Raw genomic sequence first — 23,532 nt, forward strand, 5'->3', positions numbered from 1 at the left:
TCTACCCTGTGGCATAATGTTACAATCCTCAGTCTCACTACTAACATGAGAGCTCAGCTACACGGCGACAAAATGTCCACAAAGTTTGCACAGAACATTTTAACACTTGGTGAAGGCAAGATGCCTCTCGATGCTGCCGCACAAATGGAAGTGTGGTCACTTTCCGCTGTTGTTAATTCATTAGATGACCTCAAAAACAAAGTATTTCCCAATTTCACACAAAACTACCAAAATCACAATTGGCTGTGTGAAAGAGCAATATTAGCTCCAAAAAACGTCGTTGTTAAGAAAATTAATCAACAGCTAATGCATTCTCTTCCCGGCACTATACACACTTACAAGTCTGTTGATACAATTCCAGATATAAATGAAGTTGTGAACTATCCTCCTGACTTTCTCAATTTACTGGAGCCTCCTGGACTACCTCCACACATATTAGCACTTAAAGTTGGAACTCCTGTAATGCTACTCCGCAATCTGGAACCACTAAGACTTTCCAATGGAACACGACTGGTGATAAAGAAAATGATGTCACACGTTATCGAGGTGATCATTCTTTCTGGATGTGGAAAAGGTGATGACGCCTTTATTCCAAGAATTCCTCTTACTCCATCAGGAGCAGAAATTCCATTTACATTCAGAATACTGCAATTCCCCCTTCGTGTCAGCTCTGCCATGTCAATTAACAAATCTCAGGGCCAAACCCTCTCTGTAGCTGGTCTTCTCTTGGAAGAGCCCTGTTTCTCGCATGGGCAACTGTATGTTGGCTGCTCAAGAGTAGGAACCAAAAGAAACCTTTTTGTATATCTCCACAACGAGTTGTTATAATCTCAACAGCCAGGAGGTATATACATGATCCCCTTTTTTTTAACAAACTTCATGTACTGTTATGTATTTATATTAATATACATATATGTGTGTGTGTCTATATATATATTTAACAGAAAAGTCTAATTCTTCAATTGAATGTAACCGGGCAACGCCGGGTATCTCTTCTAGTATATATACATATACATGAAAAAATGCAAGCATGAAAACTAATATTCTTAAGATTATAAACCTGGAAAAGTACGGGACAAGTTATTACACCTGTAAACGTATAGGACAAACTACTACCTCAAGTAAAATAAAGAATAATAAACTTTTTACTTAAAATATTGCACCAAAGAATGCCACTTCTTCTATTTTATCACTCTTTAGAGTTTTCATCTTTTATTGCGTAAAACTGTTCAGCTAATTTGCAAGTTTTTCTAATTAGTCACTATTTTCGGTATTTAAATTAGAAAAGTAGCCAAAGTGTACTTAAATATGTTTCTTAATCTTTACTTGAAGTAATAGCTTGTCCTATACTCTCACAGGTGTAATAACTTGTCCTGTACTTTTCCAGGTTAATAATCATGATTTTTCCAGATATTACTGTTATAAGATAAGTAATAACGTGACAATAATTTCAGATTTTATCTTATAAAATACTGAAAAATAATATTTCAATTTATCCATGTTGAATTTAAATATACGTTGTGATTGAATTATTTGATATTACCCATCTACACGAAATTTATGGCAGGGATATTTTCAAAATTTTCCTCAAAAATTTTTGAAAATTAACCCCTAAAGTTTTGAAAAATTTTTGACAATTTTCCCCAAAAATTTTTGAAAACTTTTTTTTAAATTTTCCCCAAAAACTTAAAAAAAAATTTTTTTTACATTTTCCCCACAAAATATTTCTAAAATTTTTTTAAATTTTACCGCAAAAGTTTTTCAAAAATTTTTTGAAACATTTCCCCAAAATTATTCCAAAATTTTCGGGAAAATTTTGGAAAAATTATTTGAAAATTTTCCCGAAAAATGTTTAAAACATTATTTGAAAATTTCCCCCAAAATTTTACAAAAACTTTTTGATAATTTTCCCCAAAATCTTTGGAAAATTTTCCTCATAAATTTTTGAAAAATTATATAAAAATTTCCCCCAAAATTTAAGAAAAATTTTTTGAAGGTTTTCCCCAATATATTTTTTAAATATTTTCAAAATTTTCTCCCAAAAACTTTACAAAAATTTTCCCGAAAATTTTAGAAAAATTATTTGAAAATTTTCCCCAAAAATTTTTGAAAAATTTTTTGAAAATTTTCCAGAAACATTCCTTGAAAATTTTCCACAAATTTTTGAAAATTTTTTGAAAACTTTTCTCAAAAATTCTTTTTTAAATTTTCCTCAAAAAGTTTTTTAAATTCTTCAAAAATTTTTCCGCAAAATTTTTCAAAACATTTTTTTTAATTTTCCCTAAAAATTTTAGAAAACTTTGAAAACTTTCCCAAAAAATTTTTTTTAAATTTGTGAAAATAATTTGAAAATTTTTTGAAAATTTTCCCAAAAAATTTTTGAAAACTTATTTGAAAATTTCCCCCAAAATTTTAGAAAAATTTTTTGAAGAATTTCCCCAATATATTTTTTAAATATTTTCAAAATTCTCTCCAATTTTTTTCAAAAATTTTCCCGAAAATTTTAGAAAAATTATTTGAAAATTTTCCCCAAAAATTTTTGAAAAATTATTTCAAAATTTTCCCCAAAAATTTTTGAAAAATTATTTCAAAATTTTCCACAAAACTTTAGAAAAATTTTTCGAAAATTTTCCACAAAAATTTTTTGAAAGTTTTTTGAAAATTTTTCTCAATTATTTTCCCAAAAATTTTAGAAAAATTTTTTTGAACATTTACCTCAAAAAGTTTTAAAAATTCTTTTTTGAAAATTTTCCCCAAAAATTTTAGAATAAAATAATTTTCCACAAAATTTTTTGAAAATTTTCCCTAAAATTTTTCAAATATTATTTGAAAATTTTTCCGAAAATTTTAGAAAAATTTATTGATAATTTTCTGGATGTGGAAAAGGTGATGACGCCTTTATTCCAAGAATTCCTCTTACTCCAAAACTTTTTTGAAAATTTTCCTCAATTTTACCCAAAAATTTTTTGAAAATTTTTCAGACATTTTGAAAATTTTCCCCCCAAATTTTTTTTAAATTTTTGAAAATTTTTTGAAAATTATTCGAAAATTTGCCCCCAAAATTTTTAGAAATTTTCTTAAAAGTTTTCCCCCAAAATTTTCAAAAACTTATTTGAAAATTTTTCAAACATTTTCGAAAATATTCCCCCAAAATTTTTTTAAAATTTTTTAAAAATTTCAAAAACTTTTGCCGAAGCCTTTCAAAAAATTTTTCAAAAATTTTTGGGGAAAATTTTCAAAAGTTTTTGAGGAAAATTTTCAGAAAATTTTTCAAAAGTCTTCGGAGAAAATTTTCAAACAGTATATATATAAATATATATAAATATATATAAATAAATGTACGTGTTTGTGTGTGTTTGTACGTGTTTGTACGTGTTCAATATCAACATTCTAAGACGAACTACAAAATATCAGCATCTTTTTCAAACACTCGATCAAAAATATAATGAATTAATAAAAGATAGTTTGAATTTGCTCGAAGTAGTGTAATGTTCGTTTTCGTAAATTATATGAACGCTTGAAGTAAACCTTGATTAATGTAGATGATAATTTAGTTAAACAATATAAGTTGATGTCCATAAGGAAAAACAAAGCAGATAGATATTCTCTTACTCACACAAGATGTCTAACGATCTTAAAATTTCGGAAAAGATCTCTTTCCAAATAGAATAAAGAAAATAATCAAAGAATCTGTATTATTATCTTGTACTTAAGAAACAATGCAATTCTGTTGTCTGTATGTATATATGTATGTATGTATGTATGTATGTATGTATGTATTATGTATGTATGTATGTATGTATCGATGCTTGAATTTGTAGACTACAGTTTTAGACTTTGGTACATCACATATGCGTAAGGACAAATCACTTTAAAGATATGGCCTCAGGTTTTGTAACTGTTTCTGATCCTTTTTTATAATATAAACCCCAGTGATACTAGGTGTTACTGCTACGAGCGTCTTTGTGTGTGTTTGTGTGTGTGTGCAATATACATAAATGCATGCAAAGAAAAAACAGTCATCAGGAATGTACGCATTTACATACTTGATGACTGCAACTTAATTTTGATCAATGCCATTGCTAAAGCATAAACGGAATGGTTATGGCTTTCCATTACCGCTCGAGATCTTCATTTTTTGCATAGATGTGGCTATGATGGATGCCTCCTGAAGCAGCTGTTCAGAGAACATATCACCCATTGACGCATGCTTTCATTTTATCATGGAATTTTTCGTTGATTATTTTTTTTTTTTCGGTTATAGCCATTCATATGATGCAGCTCCTAATGGAGACGTTAATAGAGATATCAAATAATCAAGCGTTTCGTGTACCTGAAACATTTTGTAATAAGGAAAGGCCTCGTACAAGGTCGATCTAGCTCTCTAAATAACGTATAGAATTACCTAAAACTAAAGAGTTGTCTAAATCATTGGATGCAAACAGAATTGCACATGTTACATCGCATTTTTCTTTCTGGAGAGACTGACTAAACGATCTGGATGAAGAACTTTCGCCATTTTCCTTCTACTAACAAAGGCTCTCAATGCAGTTCTATGGATGATGTCCCTGAGAGAGTCCCATCTCTGCTGAACAATGTCCCCCTGATGGGTCTGCAAAGCGGACATCTCCCAGTGTCTTGAAGAATACACCTGTCTTAGTTGGGTGTTGATTTGAGGTAGCACTGATGCGTTGTTATATACATACGTACATATATACATACATACATGCATACATACATACATAATTACATATATATATAGTTGAAATGAACAGAAAAACAAAAGACAAAGACAGGTGTATAAACAACAAGCAGGTGTATTAGTTTAACGCTCGAGAAGGTGAGAAAGTCTTTTACGTTTTGAGCCTATGCTCTTCAACAGAAAGAAACACGAGGACATAAACAGAGAAAATAACAGCACGTTTTCAACGGTTTTTCTTGTAAGACTGATAGAGGCACCTGTGTTTAACTCTGGGCTTTAAGAGTCGCTGATGAAGATTAAGATGGCCTGCATCAAAATCTGAAATTGCGATCCGGCAACGCACGCTGGGGACTTACCTCTCTTTATCGGTCATTAAGTTCAGTGCTCTTGTGGCTTTGAGTTATTTTAACAAAAACTGTGCTAGTCAGTACCATCTGTCACTTTTTTTGACCTCTATAAAATCGCCTTTATTTAATTGCTAATAAGCTACACTTTTTTCCTTTGTGATTGAATATATATATTTATATGCATGGTGTGAGTGGGAGTGCGTGTGTGTGTCTGTAAGTAGATATGTATACATGTGTGTAAGTGTGTGTATGCACTTGAGAGCATCTGTGTATGTATATGCGAGCGAGTGTAGGTGTGCTTATATATATGTACGTGAGTGCGCGTACATATCCGTATATGTGAGCGTATGTATATATCCGTATGTATATGTGCGTGTAGATTTTATATATGTGTATGTATGTGAATGTATATATGTGTGTGTGTGCACGCGCGCATATATGTGTGTATGTGTCCGAGTGTAGAATCTTGAACGCCAGCAAAGGAGAATCATATGTGTAACCAGCCATGAAGAACAAATCAACAGTACAAAGAAATAAAATACCAATCTCTTTAAAACGGCAACCACTTTAAGAGTACGAGAATCACCATCCCACTACATTTACGCATTCAAAGCAGTTTGCCAACGGCCCTTCACCAACAACATACCCTGATAGGCTTTGTGACTACTACTAAATTAAGGCCTCGACAGAGAGATAGAATTTTCTTGAAGCCGATGATTTTAAATTTACAGAGACAATATTTACATATCACCTGAGGAAACACAACTAGATCTCAACCTGAGGAAATACAACAATGCAGGGAAATAGTTTCTCGATCAAGAACCTGCACATCTGGAGAACTACATTGTGTGCAAACAATTGTAGTGATTAAAAAATAAATGTCCGACAGTACCCTTCTTGTTGACTCCAAATTTTTCAATTATCTATTCACACACAACATATGCCCAAACGCAAACCTGGAAATACATACAATACTACTACTGGAAAGCACAGTTTAAATGTGAAAGTGGACGAGCGAGCTTTATACTGTATTCTACTATGTTCTTAACAGAATATACTATAATTATATATATACATATATAAGACGGGCTTCTTACGGTTTGCGTCAACCAGATATACTCACAAGTATTTGGTCGGCCCGAGTCTATAGCAGAAGACACTTGCCCAAGGTGTCACACAATAGTACTGAACCCAGAACCATGTGGTTGTGAATATATATATATTTATATATATCTGTGTATATATATACGGTAAGATGTGTGTGTGTGTGTATGTGATTGTAGTTTATGCACATCCGCAAATTAGCACGCATGTCGCTCAAATTTTAGGAGATTCGTCAACATCCTATCTGGGTTTTATCAACTTATTTTTTTCCCGAGGCACCCGCGGATAGCGGTAAAAATCCATTTTCAGCCATAACTTTTAGCGGTAAAAATCTATTTTCAGCCATAGCTTTTTGATGGCGTGTAACAAAAAAAATAAATAAATAAAGAAAAGTGGAAGAAGAGAGGCAGAGAGTTTCACGAGAAAGACAAAATGAGAGAGGGACAGAGAGTAAGTGCCGACGTTCATAAAATATAAAATGTAAAATGTTTAGTCTTTTCTTAAACACGAGATATAGTGTTCAATTCGGGATGTTTTTGAAAGACACTATATTTTATAATCATAATATATATACTTTCTCACACAACAATTGCAATATATTTATTTTAAATCATTTATTTATTTTAAATCGTTCATCTTTCTCCCCTCTCTCTCACACACACATTACTTTGGGTGCGAAAGAATTTTGTTTTTATTTTACGCCGAGTAAAAAACTGTTTTGGTGACAATCCATTTATTTAACAACAAAGAAACAAAGAGGTGAGTAGCAATTTGTCAGTGAATTGCACAATATAAATGTATACAAATTCCGAGGCTTCCACCACACCCACTCCGTTTCACGGACCACAAAGAGGGTTTTGCAGCATATTAGGAGGCCATAGTAGATGATTCCACACAAAAGAAAAACGATTATTTTTCTTAGTGAAAATCGTGCGAGTGTTAATCTACAAATTTAACAACATTTTTTCCATTCATTTCTGTTCATGAACATGTATGCATGCACAAAACATGCAATAGGAGCACGTGTTCGTGTCTGTTGCCTATATATATTTATATTATATTATATTATATATATAATACATATATATATATATATATATATATATATATATATATATATATAATATATATATATATATATATATATATATATATATAATATAATCAATTTCAACGGATTTTGCCCAAATTTGACGTCGATATTACTTAGTTTGGTTTGAAATAATGATTAGCTTAATAATCGTAACTTAATCCCGGGCAAGTCCGGGTTATACTGCTAGTATATATATATATATATATATATATATATATAATATATATATATATATATATATATACATATATATATATATATATGGGCACAGTAAAAACACAGGTAATTACATGTGTGTGGAGTTGTGGGGGTGTTTGTCTCTTCGCCATCGCTTGATAGCCGATGCAGGTGCGTTTATGTCACCGGAACCTAGCGGTTCGGCAAACTGTTCCGATAGAATACATACTAGGCACAGAAAGAATAAGTCCTAGGGTCGGTTTCTTCGACTAACATCCTTTAACGTGGTGTTCTAGCATGGCTGCAGTCAGATGACTGAAACAAACAACAATTGCATCTATGCATACACCTAATACGTATATTTATTTAATATACATATATATATACGCAGATAGATAGATAAATAGATAGATAAATGTTTTCATACATACACATACATACATACATACATTCATACATACTTACATACATACATCCATACATACATACATACATACATGCATACATACATACATACATACACACATATATGCATTCATATATACATACATACATACAGAGTTTCAAGGGAGAGACTGAAAGTCATTTCGAAGCATCTGCGGTGTTTGGTGCTGTAATAGGGTAAGTTTCTCGCCTTACATAGCGCTCACGTGGTTGTATCGATTTTGTTGGTAGAGTATAAATCAGTTCCTGATTCGCATTGAAGTAGCATCGTATGGATTAATGTAATGTGGACTGGAGAACTTTTACTTGTTGCTATTTGAGGCTACTGCATGTGCGTAGTGGAAAGAATCTACAAAAGTGGGAAGAATATATATATATAGATATATTACATGAATGTTGATAAAAACATTTGGTTGAAATGATAGAATAAGTAGAGAGACAAGCAGAGCAGGGAGGGGAAGGAAAACTATACCTGGTAGATTAAGGAACTATATGGAAGAGTGTGAAATAGCAAATGTAGAAGCTGAATCTGTATTTTGGGGAAGGTATGCCCTCTTGATTACGATTCTGATAACTCGGTTTTAGTTGTCCGAAATCAGTCATGCGTTAAGTTAAACAACGATTATAGAATACAACCAACTTAATAATGTTAATCTGTATATATAAATCTGAAGTTGTATGTGTGTGTGTGGCAGATTTGGTAGCCTTCAACTAACGCTATCTCCTCCGAGAACCTGCGGCGCAGTTGAACAAAATTGAGAGTATGATAGATGATGCCTTGCTCCTCATTCCGTAGAAGAAAAATTCAAATCAGACCATGTTAAGACCAAAGATTATTTACATCAAAAGGTGCATTTTTCCTATGAAAATCCTTATTTTTTTACGATTGTGTAAATCAGTATCGCCCTTTTCCGGTGTATTTCGACCAGAACACTGTTCACTTAAAGAAATAACAAACTACAAAATGCAAAACTTTTACTTTTCAAAAATTCCAATTGTAAAGGGTTGAAACGAATTTTTTGTGATGTCAGTGATTTTGAGTAAACAATGGATTTTCCTGTACTTTTTCTTCATGAATACTATTGCAGTGCTAACTTTTTAATAGATTTTCAGTGCAGTTCGAAACTTGAGCTTCATTTTTCTTTAAATCTACGGGTAATTTTTTTCTCCATTATGTTAATAGAAGGAATATTATCCAACAATACCAACAAGTCGGCATTACACATTTGCAGCACATTCAGAGCAAACTCGAGTATCGCCCCACTATACTGTTATTAATAGATTGCAACTATGTCAAAACTTTCTTAATGCGACATCAAAGTCTGCTGTTTTAAGCACAACTAAAAACAAACCCGAACAACGCCGGGCTATACTGCTAGTTTAGGATATATGTATACTGGATGAATAGTTGCAAATATATATTACATGCTAACCCACAAAGAATTTCGCAGATGTCATTATTCATTAGGTTTACATATACGAAACACTCTTATACGTAATGATATATAAACATATAGCAAGAACTGAGTGCGTGGAAAAACAAACGCAGGACTGTGCATGAGTGTGTGAGGAGCTTTGTATGCAGATGATATCACCTGATTAGTAATGATTCTTTCCGGTTTCAAAATAAAATGTTATGTTCAAAGAGTAAACAAAAGGTTTATATATATGTAATATAGAAATGCGTGGCCAAGTTGGACACCAATATATTATATAATAATGTAGAATACTAAGTTGTGTGGACGAAATGGACTCGATAGTTAGATATATTAATGGAGCCTGTAGCATATTAGACCTTAAGATATGGAGAGGATAAAAAAAAGCAGGAGAAAAATAAGAAAATTACTGACTTACGGAATTTGCTGAACCCTGAGAAGTCATAGATATAGGCGAACGGAGAGATGGTGGAGAGAAGGAGTGAATCTATAAGAAGTCCGATGTTTTCTCAGAGCGAATGAGATGGATTATGTTGATATGGGACAGCAAACGAAAAGTAATATTAAAGATCCTAGAACAGTTGACCAACACACATAAAATATACAATAAAAATTAGGAGCGGCAGCAGCAGCGAGAGACGAAGAAGAAGAAGAAGAAGAAGAAGAAGAAGAAGAAGAAGAAGAAGAAGAAGAAGAAGAAGAAGAAGAAGAAGAAGAAGAAGAAGAAGAAGAAGAAGAAGAAGAAGAAGAAGAAGCCGCCTTGTTTTTGAAAAAAAGGTGATTAACACAATGAAGCTCATACAAAGATTTGGACTTTACTTTTGACAATCTTATTCTAAAAAAGTGAAACCGGTAATGTGAATAAACATCTTTAAAATTGCATTTTTATAGCATCTTTCATATATATTTGTTATATATATTTGTTTCACTCCTTTTTTCTCGCCTTGTTTTTTCTGTGTCCCTTCGTGTAGAAAAGAGTAGGCTCGAAACGTAAAATACTTTTTTCTATTTCTGAGCGTTATACTAATACATCTGTTTGTTTTGTACACCACCTGTCTTCGTCCTTTGTTTTTTTCGTAAACTCTCCCTATATATATATATATATATATATATATATATATATAATATATATATATGGCTGCGGCCTTCGAGCTAAAACATTTTTAAGGATTTAAGGATATATATATATATATTACGGAGATGTACTCGCATAGCAAGTAATTTGATCTGAGATCGTGTGCTGAAACGAAAACAATTGCAGCGTGGAAGGTGTTTATAAGCCATTTAAGAAACACACAAAAGCCGTTCGATTCACTTCAACATTTAAGTTTAATTTGTCAAAATATTTTCGTCGCTAAAATCCGTGATGCAGCACGGACTTTGTCAGTGAACAGGTCGCGGATTTTAGCGACGAAAATATTTTGACAAATTAAACTTAAATGTTGAAGTGAATCGAACGGCTTTTGTGTGTTTCTTAAATGGCTTATAAACACAATCCACGCTGCAATTGTATATATATATATATATATATATATATATATAATATATATATATATATATATATATATATATATATTATATATATATATATATATATATGAGCAAGGATAACATCATTTTACTGCTTTAATCTCGAAACTGGTCCAATACACAATTTACTGTTGAGTTTTATTTAGTATTTTACATATGCTTGTCGACAACCCGTATTTATAACGTTTTTGGCGTATTCTTACAACATGTTGGAGCAGAAGTTTTCTGTTTCCTTATATAATTATATAATTTATATATATAATTATTATTTGAGTATAATTTAACCACAATGTTTTATAGCACGTTGGCCACTTGCTTTTATCATTTACATGATTTTATCCTTGTTTATATGAATAAATTAAATTTTTATGCTCCGGATCGGAATTGCTTTGCTTTGAGGTTATTTCGGATTTTAAAATAAACGGCTCAAATGAAAAGTAAATATTTGACTTTATTTTCAAGCATAAGTGCGGATATTTTCACATGATCGTACGAATTTGTTTCGTGGGCGTATGTAGAAATATTCGTGACTGTGTTTTCTTTGAATATTGTGCTGAGGATGAGAAATAAGCTATTTTACTGCTTTAATCTCGAAATTGGACCAATACACAATTGACCATGGAATTTCTATTTTTCATTTGCTCCTATACAACCCGTATATTTGCAGGAACAACAGGTGGTTTTACAACGTTTTTTGGTGTATTCTTACAATATGTTGAAGCAGGATGTTTACCTGTTCCCTTATATAATTTATATATATAATTATCATTTTAGAATATATATACATATATATATATATATATATATATATATACATACATACATATACATATATATATATATATATATATGTGTGTGTATGTATGCATGTATGTTTGTATGTTTATATATATATATATATGTAAGTTTGTATATGCATGTGCCCGTTACATATTAATCGTCAATATCAGTTTTAGGATTTGTACCGAGCTGTGCCGATACAATACAGGATTAGTAGTGTAACGATAATAATAAACCATGAATGGAATTTATAAATATTTCAATGCATCGTTACACCCGTTTCCACATTTCACATGTTCCTTTAGTTCATATTCCGTTTTCCTGGGATGATTACAGTACATTACGTAATATCCATGGATATCGAGTGGGTCATATTCATGCGTTCATTTCTTCGGGCGATTTCGAGTTAATGTTGGAAGCAGTGAATATAAGAAGAGAGAGAAAGAGAAAGAGAGAGGAAGAGCGAGAGCGAAAGAGAGAGAGATAGATAGATAGATAGATAGATAGATAGATAGATAGATAGATAGATAGATATACAAAATTTATTTGCAAATATAAGATGGCGTCAATGTATACCATAAAGATAAAATTTGCGACAGAAAATGTGATTCACGAAATATTATACAATGATCGTAATTTGAATTCATACACAAATATATATATAACCGTATATACGCATAGACACATATTGTCAAATAGATAGACAGTTACATCTATATGCTCTGATATATATATATATATATATATATATATATTATATATATATATATATGTATTTCTCTCTCTCCCTATATATATATATATATATATATATATATATATATATATATATATATATATATATATGCATGTACACATACACACATACATACATACACACATACGCATGTCTGTACGTCTACAAAATTCAATATATTTACACGATGTATATATAATCTATTGAATTAGATGGTAACTTTAGTAGACTTGTAAATGAAACTAGAAAATGACCGAGTATCTTTTGATAGAGACTGGAAAAGAGACTTTGCTATCTATACTTACTAACAGGAAGAAGACTGGTGACGTCTCATATAATTAGAAAATTACTATATGATTGCTATTGTCTTTTTAGATAAATGAATAGCAAGAAATAGCTCTGTAATTTTAAAGATGGTTATTAAAGACGAAAAACATATGTCACTATAGTATACTTCAAAATTAGTTGTCAAAGATATCATTTCCGATGCATAACAATATTAACCTTTCGGTGTTCAAATTACAGAATTTTACCAGGTGCATTTACATCCCAAACTTCGGACTCAGCATTATATACTTCGAATGAAGTCATAGTAATAATATAACCATATAGTCACTAACCATATAGTCAAAACTGTGAGAAATTGCTATTATTGTTGAAGTCTCAATAATCTGCAGACGCCTTGTTTTCTGGAGATTAAACTATATAACTATAATCAGAAATATTAAACTATATAAATATGCAATTAGAAAGAGATTAGTAACAGGAAAACTCCAATGCATTATTAAATTGTTCAACATAAGACAAGAACATACACAACCGAAGAACCTATCTGAATTTTACATGTTCAAGTTGGCTGAGTCACTCTGTGATGAAAAACATATTCAATTTTCCTGCTATTAATCTTTAAAAAAAGCACAATGCATATACTTAATTTTCAAACACAGTCGGGTAAAATAATTCCAAGAAAGTTGCATCATCTATCTGATAAGTGATTACGAATGTGACAGCAGCATGGCTACATCATTTAGATAACTTCTGAAAGCACTAGCTTCAGCCAAGCTTCTAGTATGTAAGAAAATAGTGCAATCCACTAAACTTTTCGAGTCGGATGAAACTTTTAACGTGAAATTAGGTATTCAAGCTATTTTTGGAATTTTATGTATGTTCCCGACTTCTGGTTGACAGTTCTAATCCGTGTCAATTATTTTATCAATGTTTATTATTTGAATTCCTTTAGTGGGTCTCTTTCTGGGACACGAATTAATGTTAGACGTCTGAGTTAAGAATAATTCTAAATGTTTCTTTGAAGGAGTTGCTGTGGTTTCCTCCAACATTTTCGAACCTAAACACGAATTTCAAGCAATAATGTCCCCGTAGCTTCCATCAAAACCGACACCATAGAAATTTAATTTAAAAGAAGAAAACAACAGCAATGAAAATGTACACAATTTACATTTCACGGATATTTATCATCATCTTGTTTGTTATTAACACAATGTTTTGGCTGATATACCCTCCAGCATTCATCGGGTGTCTTGGGGAAATTTCGAATCTCATTTCTCATTCCTCATTTCTCATTCCTCATTTCTCATTTCTCATTTTTCGATGTTATTGTCATTATTATTATTATTATTATTATTATTATTATTATTATTATTATTATTATTGAGTGAGAGAGCAGAGTATACTATCGCAGTGACACTGGGGTAAAATATACGAAGCCCAGAATGCTCACCATAAATACCTGTCTGATAAGGGTACACTAGGCACATGCCTTACAAATATATGTGCGCGATAAATGTATGTGTGCGACATGGTGATCTCATATCAAGATAGACAGCACATGGCCTTACAGGTTGGGCCCAGTTAGAATTTTCTTCTAATCAAGTAACCCATCCCACTCAAATGGTCCCCGAATAAGGGTTGTTTAAGGATGTTGAAGGAAACACCCGTGTTTCTAAAGGTGAATTATTCAAACTCCAAAGAATCCCTCTCCACACATGGTTATGATGCTCCTCCACTAATTCTGCTCATGATCAGAGATGCACATATCGTCAGGCATTAAGGGATATGCTCAACTGGTTAAGGTCAAACAACTTACAAGCAAATCTGTGGCATTGAGCAGAATATTTGATGTAGCCCATCTGTTATACCAAGACAAAACAATGTACATGATAACACTTCCAATCAATTAAGATCAGAAGCCATGGGAGCCACTGCCTGGTACTGCACCAGGGCATTTATTATTATTATTATTATTATTATTATTATTATTATTATTATTATTATTATTATTATTATAATTATTATTCAGTAGTTTTATTTTTATAGCGTGCTTTCACTTCACTACCGAGCGCAGCTCTGTGTGCCTTGGGTATGTGCTGTGATTGTTGTGATGCTCTGATGGTTATTGTATGGAAAGTGTTCTGCGTAGGATGTGTGCAGTGCCTAGTAGTGCAATTTTCTGTATGTTATATGTGTTTGTAAGTCCTGGTGTTTTTGTTATGTATTTGTCTGAATATTTTTTATCATGCCTAATGCACCTACTATGATAGGAATTGTTTCTGTTTTCAAATTCCACATTCTAGTTAGCTCTATTTCCAGGTCTTTGTATTTTGAGAGTTTCACCATTTCTTTTAGAGACACGTTGTCATCAGCCGGTATTGATACATCAATTAGAAAGCATTTTTTTTCTTCATGGTCTCTGACAACTATATCTGGTCTGTTGGTCTTAATTTCTCTGTCTGTGTGTATCGGCATATCCCAGAGTATGGTTGCTTTCTCGTTTTCTGTGACCTTTTCTGGTGTGTGCCTATACCATCTTTTTTCTGTTGTTATTCCATAATGTTGGCATAGCTTCCAGTGTATGTAGGTTCCAAATCTGTCATGTCTGTGAATATATTCCTTCTTAGCCAGGACTGGGCAGCTAGAGATAATATGATTTATTGTTTCTTGTCCATCTCCACATATTCTGCAGTTACTTGTAATATTTCTTTTCATTACATGTTTTTGGTAATTTCTGGTGGGGAGGCTTTGGTCTTGTGCTGCAATTAAAAATCCCTCTGTTTCTGCTTTGAGTCCTCAGCTTCTCAACCATTGCTGGGATTTTTCTTTGTCTATTTCTTTTGCGTTTAGTTTAGTCCAGTATTTACCATGAAGGGGTATTATTATTATTATTATTATTATTATTATTATTATTATTATTATTATTATTATTATTATTATCATTAATATTATTATTATTATTATCATTATTATCATCATTATTATTATATGTAAATAACGTACATAATTCCTCATCTCTTAAATATATAACTGTAGTAATGAAAATAAATAAAAGATATCATCTGCAAAAATACGAAATTTCAAATGAAAAGAAAACATATCCGTTGTTTAAAAGAGGGGAAAAATTGAAAATAAATCCTAGAATTACTCAAATGAATGGAAACTCTGACATAACCAGCACAGTAATAATGACAGACAATGGTAACTAAAAAATATAGTCAAGAGGGCGTAACCAAGCCACTTTGATAATATGAACTTGGCCGCGTCACGTCCACATGTTCTGTTCCTGTAAATTAAAAATGCCTTCATTGGTTGAAGTAAACTCAACACTTTCCAAAGAAAACTAGCATCATTTCATATCAACATGCAATGAACCCAATGCATGACCTGTGCATGCCTAAATCGACATGATAGTGATTGCAAATTATTTGAATGTTATGCATGCGAGATGAGAGATACGAGATCTTGTCAGCGCAAAAACACACGGCTACTGATAAAAAGGTCAATCAATGACGAATAACACGCTACGTTTCACTTTAGAGTGGTTTGCATCCATGAGCATGTGCAAAAGTATTGTTCCATAATCAAATATATCAACCAAAATGCCCAATGTTTATACAGATGTATTTAAGCAAGTTTACGTAAACAAAATCCAATGATTTCGGAGTGAAAATTCTATTTTATGTATACCTCTACACGAACTCTGTGAAATGATATCTCCTTGCAAATGATATTTTGATTTTGACCTATTTGGTAGTTTTATTCACGCAGAGGACAGCAATATTTTATCAGCTTCTCTAAAACGTATGTTAATATATTGTATCATTTCAATTCTATTTTTATATATTTAAAACTGACGCGCATTTGAATTTGTACAGATATCTTAGATAACTTCTGTTCAGTTTTGTAGTAGTGAAAATAATTGTTCTGAATGGCAGTGTAAAAATTATATAAGTCTTCTTAAACTGATCAGATATTTAGAGAAGGTTTTTTTAAAACAAGTTGTAGTAAAGGCATTCCAAATGCCAGTTTATATATAATGCTAATAAGTATTTCTATTTGTTGGATTGGCAACAATGATTCTTTGATTTATTGTAGATTGTAGAATAAAACATTAAGCTTGGATTCCACCCATAAATAATCACCAAAGACTCAACTGCAATTAAATTTTCCAAACTTCCTAAATTATTATCAGAGATATGAGTATATTGACTGGACTACAATCAAAGAAAATAATTTAAGCAGAACAACTGGACAACAAAGGAATACTGAAGTATTGTTTAAAATTCAGTCGCAAGAAAAAATACAAATGCCTTATTCGCTGTAAATCGATTAAATTGAACAAATACGAGAAAAAGTTACTAAAGAAATACGCCAACGACAAATAAGATTAACAATTAACTGAAGATTGAATGGAAAATAGAATTAAGAAAAACTTTTTATTGCAACAACAGGATGTGAATATGTTCTGTTGTTGTTGCAGTAGACAGATAACTTTATATAACATTAAGAATTGCAGTAAACGTTAATGGTGTATATACTAGTAACCCAGACATGTCTTTATCTCCATCACTCTGTTGATGGTGTTGATGACAATAATGAAAATTAATAATAATAATAATAATAATAATAATAATAATATAATAATAATAATAATAATAATAATAATAATAATGATAATAATAATAATAATAATAATAATAATAACAATAATAATAATAACAATAATAATAATAATAATAGGAATAATAATAACAATAACAATGATAATAATAATTGTAATAATAATAATAATAACGACGACTATGATGATGATGCTCAGGATAGCAGCAGCAGCAGTAGAGGTACTAGTAGTAGTAGTAGTAGTAGTAGTAGATTTTCGTTAAAATTTCCTCTAAATTCTTTACAAACTAATGTTTTTCTCTTTCTGTTCCTCTCAAAGATTGTAGTCTCTTTCTGGCAGTAGTTACAATCACATTTCTTTCACCATTATCTCCTTTCATTTCGCAGAAAAATAAAATATTCGTCTGTGCTGCTACTTTCTCTCCTGATAATCTATTAGACACCCGATTTCCCCTTTTTGTTTTATGTATCCGTGTTCTTCATTCTTCACTCTTGTGGAGATACCCTCTATTTCCTATGGGATTAGCCAGTGTCATTGCATAATTAACTTTTTGTCCTCTAAAAATATTGCTCCTTGCCAAGGAACATCATTCACCATCCATATTATATACATACCTATTCTCTATACTATACTAGTAAGCTTGCTTCTGCAGCCACTCTCCACCACGGTTCTACAGATTTTTCGAAACCAGCTTCTAATTTTTGCAGGTGTAATATAATATGTACCAGACCCATCCTGCTTCACGGAGGGACATTTGCCATGCAAGAGACTTTTACTTTTGATATATAATTTTCAGTTTGCTTTTCACACATCCTGGACAGTGTTATTAACTGTAGAACAACGACGTTTGTTTTATAGAAACACCAGTAATAATAATAATGATAATAATAATAATAATAATAATAATAATAATAATAATAATAATAATAATAATAATAATATAATAATAAAAAAGATGGTATAGGCACACACCAGAAAAGGTCACAGAAAACGAGAAAGCAACCATACTCTGGGATATGCCGATACACACAGATAGAGAAATTAAGGCCAACAAACCAGATATAGTTGTCAGAGATCATGAAGAAAAAAATGCTCTCTAATTGATGTATCAATACCGGCAGATGACAACGTGTCTCTAAAAGAAATGGAGAAACTCTCAAAATACAAAGACCTGGAAATAGAGCTAACTAGAATGTGGAATCTGAAAACAGAAACAATTCCTATCATAGTAGGTGCATTAGGCATGGTAAAAAAATATTCAGACAAATACATAACAAAAACACCAGGACTTACAAACACATATAACATACAGAAAATTGCACTACTAGGCACTGCACACATCCTACGCAGAACACTTTCCATACAATAACCATCAGAGCATCACAACAAATCACAGCACATACCCAAGGCACACAGAGCTGCGCTCGGTAGTGAAGTGAAAGCACGCTATAAAAATAAAACTACTGAATAATAATAATAATAATAATAATAATAATAATAATAATAATAATAATAATAATAATAATAATAATAATAATAATAATAATAATAATAATAATAATAACCTGAAACCACTGCCACAAAAACAGCAAAACGGATCACACATGATGCAGAGAAGAACGGGCAGAAACACAGTGAGGATTGGTGGAGCCAGAAGCCTCTGCATGGACAGTATATACTTCGAAGCCGAAATGCTGATTTAGACCAAGCAACAATGCATCAGTGGCTGAGAACATCAGGACTGAAAGTAGAGATTGAAGGTTTCATATTGGCGGCTCATGATCAAAGCTTGCTTACTAAAAACTCCGAGGTTAACATTCTTCAAAACGATTCTGACCCTAAATGCGTATTCTGCGATAAATTTGACGAAACAATTGACCATCTCGTCTCGAAGTTTCTTGCGCTAACACCAAATGAATACAAACATCACCACATTATTTAACATTGGAAAATATGTAGACACCATAAAATCAGCACTCCTTCTTACTAGTATGAACATCATCCTGGGTCAGTCATTGAAATCACTTCCCTCTGGGATTTTCCAGTCAACACATAGTTAACATATAGTCATTAACGAGAGTGAAGGAAATACGTGTACACTAATAGATGTAAGTGTTCCTACCGATAAAAATATGTATGTTAAGGAATTTGACAAATACATAAATATAAGTATCTGGAAATTTAAACACAAAAGATGTGGCATCTTAAAGAAATGTTTCTGTTATTGTGGTTGCCCCAAATATGATAAGAAAGAGATGTCAGAAACCTCTAGATAATATCTCAAAAGAAACATTCCAAAAGATTGTGCTGACATGTACTGCCCACATGCTTGGAAACCACCCCCCTCAATTTAAATGTGTATGTTGTATTACTTGGAGATATCTCGCTACTGCCCCTGCCACTTCTACTCTTGAAAGCTTTCAGTCATACTGCAACATCTCTTATTCTTTACTTACCCTAGGACGCTTGGTGTGTCTCGGCGAGTGACTGTAACAAGCATCCAGATTAAAAGTCAATAATTATAATAATAATAATTTTAATAATAATAATAATAATAATAATAATAATAATAATAATAATAATAATAATAATAATAATAATAATAATAATAATAATAATAATAAAAGGAAACTAAAAAGAAAACTAAATCAGTATACCAAATCGCTTGTCCTATGGTTAATCTGGAAGCGCGTGCCCCACGGAAGAGCCAGCCTGGGACCGAAAATTCATCAACTGGCACAAACTCTTCTCCGAAACGGACATGGATGGTCACTTGAACGGGAAATTCCCCAACTCGAGCTCTCCAAGTTCACCACCACAACCACCACAGAAAGAAAAAATGTAAGCGGAACAAATGGACCCGAGAAGAGTATAAAGAAGTAATATACGCTTATTACTATGCATTAGATAGGCCATCTCAAGAGAGACACACCGCAAACTCTTACAGTATATGGAGGACACGGAATCAAGACAGAAGGCCCTATTTGGACGAGAACAAATTGGCAAATGTGTGGAGGGATATCCTTAGAAATAACAGACTCACAGACAGTGAAATAAGCGCGATCAAGCACGCAACGGAAAATGACATAAATATAAGACACAAAGGAAATGAAGAATCAGATGAACAGTATAGCCCGCAACGAGGTTTAATTGAAAGACTGCCATCTGACCAAAGTACGCAAAGGCCTGAAGATAAAAGAAATTCTATTGAACCTGTTAAAGATAGCCAGGAAAATGATAAAACAACAGTAACTGAAGATCTCGCATTTGCTGAAGAACACATAGAGTCTATGGCAGAAATGAGGCAGAACATCCTGAATACGCTTGAAGTTGCAAGACATATAAGTATGAATGATAGAGAACCACTTCATAAACTCTCAAATACAAACCAAAATATAAAAAACAAATCCAAATTGGCAACTATGTAACAAATGAAATAATACAAGAATTAAAACCTGATTTTACTGAGTTAAATGCAATTATTTACGCTTCTGCTAGAGCAATTGAAACCAACTGTCTGCTCCCAAAAAAACAAAGAAAACCAAACCTGGGAAGAAATCAAACCTGGAGAAGTAAAATTGAAAAAGAGATTGAATTTATGAGAGGAGAAATATCGATATTAAATGAACTAATATTTGGAAATGATGTAAGATCCAGAACAGGAAGAAAGATGAAGAGAAAATTTGGATCCTCATCAAGAGAAGAACTAATATCAATAAAAGAAACGCTGAAACAAAATGTCCAAGCAAAAGCCCAAAGAATACGATTTGAGAAGAGAAACAAGTTTTACAAGCAAAATAAGCTGTTCACATCCAATGCAAAAAAATTCTACATAGAAATAGGGAAGGAGAAAGTAACCGTTAAAGACCCCCCTCCCATGGAAGAAGTTCAAAACTTTTGGAAAAGGATGTGGAGTGACAAGAAGACGTACAACATAAATGCAGACTGGATTATACAAACAGAAGGATCCTACCAAAATTTACAATAAGCATGGGTAGACATCACAATAGCAGACCTAAGAAAGGCACTAACGAAGGCCCATAATTGGAAATCCCCCGTTAAATATAGGGTGCCGCATTTCTCGCTCGCATCGCTCCCATGCGCACATGGTAAACTAGTTCAGCTGCTCAATGGAATTATGAGAGACCCAAAGAAAACACCTGAATAGTTAGCAAGTGGTATTACTTACCTACTCCCAAAGAATAACGAAACTAACCTTCCAAAAAACTACCGGCCTATAACCTGTCTATCCACAACGTATAAAATCCTAACATCTATCCTGGCGGAGAAAACATATGCATTCATGGAGAAGAACGATATTTTCCCCATTGAACAAAAAGGGGGCCATGTGATTTCAAAAAGGGGCCCCTGTGATTTCAAGCTTCCTGAAGCACAATATGTCGTTGTAGAATACGAATCTCCAATTATACCACTCTAATAGAGTACTTGCCTCAGAAAATATAAACATCAAATGTGGAATTTTTCAAGGTGACTCACTTTCACCTTTAATATTCTGCATAGCCCTAATACCCCTTACAAGTGAATTAAACAGAACAAGGTATGGGTATAAAATTGCCAATAAAAAAATAAGCCATCTATTTTATATGGATAACTTAAAACTATATGGTAAAGACGATAATGAACTTGAAGGCCTATTGCGCACTGTGAAAGCATTCAGCGATGACATCGGGATGGAGTTTGGACTTGAGAAGTGTGCCAAGGCCACTTTCCACAAAGGGAAAGTGAAGACCACAAATTCAGTCTTGTTAGATGTTGACACAGTCATAAGAGAGCTTGAGCAAGAACAAACATACAAATATTTAGGGATAAATGAAGGCTCTGGTATTCAGCATGCAAGCATGAAAGAGAAGTTCAGGAAGGAATGTTATAGGAGAGTTCGTGCAGTCCTGAAACCTGAACTAAATGCACGTAACAAGGTGTTAGCTATAAATTCCTTAGCAGTTCCAGTTGTTACTTATAGCTACAATGTGTTGAACTGGAATATGAGTGAAGCAAAGAATATAGATAGGAAAATACGCAAGCTGCTGAGTTGTAATAGGATGCACCACCAAAAGGCAGACGTAGGTTGCCTTTACCTTCCCAGAGCTCAAGGAGGTCGAGGCCTGACCCAATTTGAACTAGCTTACAAAACAACCACAATTGGACTGGCCAAATATCTTGAAATAACGAATAACTGGATGCTAAAGCTCGTGGAAAATCACGAGAGACGAAAGAAGATTCATTCTATCATAAAGGAAAGCAAAAAATTTGCTATTGATCTCGTGCAGGATACCCAAACTGAACAACCCGAGGGAAGCAAGGCAACTATTGTTGCAAAGAAGGTGAAAATAATGGCAACGAAAAAAGCGCACGAGCAACTGGCTGATAGGTGGGAGGAGAAACCTCTGCACGGCAAATATGTGACCCGTAGCAAACAAGCTGATGTTGACCAGAAGCAAACCCTTCAGTGGCTACGGGCTAAAAGCAGAGAGCGAATGTTTCAACCTGGCTGCTCAAGATCAAAGCCTATTAACCCGGAACTACCAGGCCAATGTGATGAAAAATGGAGCAGACCCAAAATGCCGATTCTGCAACAACATGATTGAAACAGTGGACCACCTAATCTCTGGATGTAAAGTCTTAGCACCAGTGGAGTATAAATTAAGACATGACAGAGTTGGCTAATATCTACACTGGCTAATAAGTCGGCATTACAATATCAAAACTTCCGACGAGTGGTATAATCACCACCCTGAAGCTGTAACTGAAGGAGAAAATGTAACGATTCTGTGGGACTTTCCAGTACATACAGACCGAACCATGAAAGCCAATAAACCGGATATTGTTGTGAAAGACCAAAACAATAAAGTTTGCTTATTGATCGACATGAGCATCCCCTGTGATCATAATATCTCGGCGAAAGAGTTTGACAAGCTCAGAAAATATAAAGACCAACTCATTGAAATTGAGAAAATGTGTCATCTCAAGGCGGTTACAATACCAGTGATCGTAGGAGCACTAGGAATGATCAAGAAGGGAACCGAAAATTATATGAGAATGATCCCTGGCTTACCATCCCTGCAAGAAGTGCAAAAGTTTGTCTTAACTGGTACATCACACGTATTCAGAAGAGCATTGACGATGTGAGAACTATTACTACCCATGTATTTTAATTTAACTTTAAAAAAAATGAACGAACTAGTGAGTTTAGTTTAATGGTCTACCAATGTATACTATGAGTTTCTTTGCCCTAGGAGTCGGGAAGACACTC

Source organism: Octopus sinensis, linkage group LG2, assembly GCF_006345805.1.
Source record: "Octopus sinensis linkage group LG2, ASM634580v1, whole genome shotgun sequence".
In the NCBI taxonomy this organism is placed as follows: Eukaryota; Metazoa; Mollusca; class Cephalopoda; order Octopoda; family Octopodidae; genus Octopus; species Octopus sinensis.